This window comes from Salvelinus fontinalis, chromosome 24 (genome assembly GCF_029448725.1).
Source record: "Salvelinus fontinalis isolate EN_2023a chromosome 24, ASM2944872v1, whole genome shotgun sequence".
Classification (NCBI taxonomy): domain Eukaryota; kingdom Metazoa; phylum Chordata; class Actinopteri; order Salmoniformes; family Salmonidae; genus Salvelinus; species Salvelinus fontinalis.
Window position 1 is genome coordinate 38,329,558 of NC_074688.1, and position 4,988 is coordinate 38,334,545.

Consider the following 4,988-nt stretch of genomic DNA (forward strand, 5'->3'; position numbering starts at 1 on the left):
CTCTCCTATACAGACTGGTGCCTTCACAGATACAGCCTCTCCTATACAGACTGCTGCCTTCACAGATACAGCCTCTCCTATACAGACTGGTGCCTTCACAGATACAGCATCTCCTATACAGACTGGTGCCTTCACAGATACAGCCTCTCCTATACAGACTGGTGCCTTCACAGATACAGCCTCTCCTATACAGACTGGTACCTTCACAGATACAGCCTCTCCTATACAGACTGGTACCTTCACAGATACAGCCTCTCCTATACAGACTGGTGCCTTCACAGATACAGCATCTCCTATACAGACTGGTGCCTTCACAGATACAGCCTCTCCTATACAGACTGCTGCCTTCACAGATACAGCCTCTCCTATACAGACTGGTACCTTCACAGATACAGCCTCTCCTATACAGACTGGTGCCTTCACAGATACAGCCTCTCCTATACAGACTGGTGCCTTCACAGATACAGCCTCTCCTATACAGACTGGTGCCTTCACAGATACAGCCTCTCCTATACAGACTGGTACCTTCACACATACAGCCTCTCCTATACAGACTGGTGCCTTCACAGATACAGCCTCTCCTATACAGACTGGTACCTTCACAGATACAGCAGCTCCTATACAGACTGGTGCCTTCACAGATACAGCCTCTCCTATACAGACTGCTGCCTTCACAGATACAGCCTCTCCTATACAGACTGGTACCTTCACAGACACAGCCTCTCCTATACAGACTGGTGCCTTCACAGATACAGCCTCTCCTATACAGACTGGTGCCTTCACAGATACAGCCTCTCCTATACAGACTGGTGCCTTCACAGATACAGCCTCTCCTATACAGACTGGTGCCTTCACAGATACAGCCTCTCCTATACAGACTGGTGCCTTCACAGATACAGCCTCTCCTATACAGACTGCTGCCTTCACAGATACAGCCTCTCCTATACAGACTGGTACCTTCACAGATACAGCCTCTCCTATACAGACTGGTGCCTTCACAGATACAGCCTCTCCTATACAGACTGGTGCCTTCACAGATACAGCCTCTCCTATACAGACTGGTGCCTTCACAGATACAGCCTCTCCTATACAGACTGGTACCTTCACAGATACAGCCTCTCCTATACAGACTGGTGCCTTCACAGATACAGCCTCTCCTATACAGACTGGTACCTTCACAGATACAGCAGCTCCTATACAGACTGGTGCCTTCACAGATACAGCCTCTCCTATACAGACTGCTGCCTTCACAGATACAGCCTCTCCTATACAGACTGGTACCTTCACAGACACAGCCTCTCCTATACAGACTGGTGCCTTCACAGATACAGCCTCTCCTATACAGACTGGTGCCTTCACAGATACAGCCTCTCCTATACAGACTGATAGCGCCAGACTAAGCTGACATGATGACAGCAGTCAGGGCAGGCATAACTTACTGCCCTACGGCCATACTATTTACAAGCACAATGTACTCAGAGTACACTCAAACATGAACACAATGCCTTTGAGGTGTGATGTATCACAAAAATACTCCCGACAGGAATCTATTGCTGTGTTCTGATTCTGGATGCGCCTACGGTTGGTCTACAGGCGCCTCCAGTGCTGTAAAAGAAACAAGGACGCACTTATAAACAACCCACGCGCCACTGTGCACGTTAAACACACTACTTAGCGTGAGAGCAGACCGGAGACAAACAGAGCTAATGTAAATATTGAGTGAGCGGCGTTCCTCCGTTATGACCAAAGGTGATAAAGGATAGAGCGTGTGAGACGCTCATTCCGCGACTCGTTTCTTCTTCCCGTTCCTCTCACCCACTAAATTCATTTCACAGATGATCAAAACACCCTGAAATTCAAGATGTGGGAGTTTTCTTTTCTTTTCTTTAATTTTGTAGACTGGTAACAAAACCATCAGTAGTAAACATGGCCTAGATTAGCCTACATGTTGCACTGCACTGACCATTTATTAATTAAGTGGCATGATTGTCTGATCTTCACTGTAGCCTCTGTTTGATCATAGTCTATCGAATGAAACAGGCCGCAATAACATTATTCCTATATAAGAGCCATTACCAATTAGATACAACTGTAAAATATATATCAATAGCTTAGGCTTTTTAATCAATGGGAATAATCAATATGCTGTGGTACCATGTGCGCGCGGTGGCAGTGCTCATGACTGAGAAATAACCGGCTATTGAACGGCTGAGCACCGAGTCTGCGGCTGAAAGAGCGGATCCCGAAATCCGCGTCAATGAAGGACTGTTAACAGAGTAGACTTTATAGGCAAAGCCAGGACACAGACTCTGAGATTGGCAATGACTGCTGGAGACATGTTATTGTGGTCTTTGTTATTGTCCCCTCGAGAGACCTACCCCTAGATCCGCTAAATGGATTAGGGGGAAAGTCCCGTACCGCATAGCCCCAAAACCGAGTAGCTTTGTCTTGAGGCCTCTGAGGAAGCCCATCAATCATTGAGGTGTAATAACAACGGCATCAATCGAGTCTGTTATCGCCTAGGCTACCAGTGTGTCGCAACAATGTTTTTTAAATGGATGCGTTTCAGCACCAGGCGCGTTGTCGGGGCAAATAGACAGACGGCTATCCTTCAGCACCTGGAGCGACCACAGTGAGGGCTGTGCCAAACTGCCTAGCCTAGAACTGCTACCCTCCTCACTAAAGCACGACGCAAACATTTTCATAGCCTATAAATGAAATGATATGTGGAACGTAGCCTACGCTACTGGTTGGCGACCATAAAGGCAAATAGTAGGCTAGAATGCGCGCTATAGTTCCCAGCAACATCCAAGCAGGTCGGAAGCCACAAAATGGAAAACATGAACGCAGCAGCGCTCACCTCGATGTCCGACTCACTGCACGGCGCTACGCTGATGTCGGGGAGCCAATCCTTGCACTGTTGGTTGTTGTTATTTTGTTGTCCAATCAAGGCCAATACTATGCATTACTTGTCTTCATGTCGGAGATTAGGAGGCTACCGCGGCAACGTTACATTTTCTCCATATCCGCTCGACGCACACTAGACTTTAGGAACCACCGTCTCTCAGCCCAGGGATGGCTGTGTGTGCGTGTGTTGATCTCTCTCTCTGATCTATTTAACAGCCCTCGCAGTCTGCCCTTAAAGGGGCCGCGCACGATTCCTGCTTTCTCTGGATCGGTTCACGTGCCCTAGGTAGAAACGTTGCGTGTGTTTCTTTGTGAGCAAGAGGGAAGTCTATTATGTGTAATCCCACCAAGCTCCCTCTTTTACCCCCCCCCCCCCCACACACACGTTTGTTTTACTGTCCGTGTGGGGACCAAACATTTGATTCTCATTCAAAATCCTATTTTCCCAAACCTCTAACCTTAAAAGGCATGTTTCCTTATCTGAAACTGTTCGGGAACGGTCTGTGTATATATTATGACGAGATGGTGTGAAGTTTTAGTTCGTTTTGGTCAGTGGTGTAAAGTATTTAAGTAAAAATACTACTTAAGTTGTTTTTGGGGGTATCTGTACTTTACTTTACTATTTATATTTTTGACAACTTTTACTTGACTACATTCCTAAAGAACATGATATACTTTTTACTCTTTACATTTTCCCTGACACCCAAAAGTACTCGTTACATTTTGAATGCTTAGCAGGACAGACAACTGGTCCATTTCACACAATTATCAAGAGAACATCTCTGGTCATCCCTACTGCCTCTGACTTACTAAACAGAGAACATCCCTGGTCATCCCTACTGCCTTTGATCTGACTCACTAAACAGAGAACACCCCTGGTCCTCCCTACTGTCTCTGATCTGACTCACTAAACAGAGAACACCCCTGGTCCTCCCTACTGTCTCTGATCTGACTTACTAAACAGAGAACACCCCTGGTCGTCCCTACTGCCTCTGATCTGGCGGACTAAACAGATAACATCCCTGGTCGTCCCTACTGCCTCTGATCTGACTCACTAAACAGAGAACATCCCTGGTCATCCCTACTGTCTCTGACCTGGAGGACTCACTAAACAGAGAACATCCCTGGTCATCCCTACTGCCTCTGATCTGGCGGACTCACTAAACAGAGAACATCCCTGGTCGTCCCTACCGCTTCTGATCTGGAGGACTCACTAAACAGAGAACATCCCTGGTCATCCCTACTGTCTCTGATCTGGAGGACTCACTAAACAGAGAACATCCCTGGTCCTCCCTACTGTCTCTGATCTGGAGGACTCACTAAACACAGAACATCCCTGGTCATCCCTACTGCCTTTGATCTGGAGGACTCACTAAACAGAGAACATCCCTGGTCATCCCTACTGCCTCTGATCTGGAGGACTCACTAAACAGAGAACATCCCTGGTCATCCCTACTGCCTCTGATCTGGAGGACTCACTAAACAGAGAACATCCCTGGTCATCCCTACTGCCTCTGATCTGGAGGACTCACTAAACAGAGAACATCCCTGGTCATCCCTACTGCCTCTGACCTGGTGGACTCACTAAACATAGAACATCCCTGGTCATCTCTACTGCCTCTGATCTGGAGGACTCACTAAACAGAGAACATCCCTGGTCATCCCTACTGCCTCTGATCTGGAGGACTCACTAAACAGAGAACATCCCTGGTCATCCCTACTGCCTTTGATCTGACTCACTAAACAGAGAACATCCCTGGTCGTCCCTACTGCCTCTGATCTGACTCACTAAACAGAGAACATCCCTGGTCGTCCCTACTGCCTTTGATCTGACTCACTAAACAGAGAACATCCCTGGTCGTCCCTCTGCCTCTAATCTGACTCACTAAACAGAGAACATCCCTGGTCATCCCTCTGCCTCTGATCTGACTCACTAAACAGAGAACATCCCTGGTCGTCCCTACTGCCTTTGATCTGACTCACTAAACACAAATACTTTATTTGTACATGATGCCTAGGGGTTGGAGTGTGCCCCTGGCTTTCCGTACATTTAAAAAACAAGAAAATGGTGCTGTCTAGTT

The 4,988-nt window shown here is 47.4% G+C and overlaps 1 protein-coding gene across 4 annotated transcripts in view; it reads right to left on the reverse strand.

Moving 5' to 3' along the window:
- LOC129822405 (SH2B adapter protein 2-like) overlaps positions 1-3,128 on the reverse strand; it is a 48,357-nt gene extending 45,229 nt beyond the window's left edge. For 2 of the 4 annotated variants that reach the window (XR_008754485.1, XM_055880664.1), the window contains exon 1: positions 2,861-3,126. The gene's annotated coding sequence lies outside the window, so the exon portion shown is untranslated. Of the gene's footprint in view, positions 1-2,860 lie in introns of all 4 variants that reach the window. The other 2 variants (XM_055880665.1, XM_055880666.1) reach the window with 2 other exon arrangements.
- Positions 3,129-4,988: the final 1,860 nt, after the last annotated feature.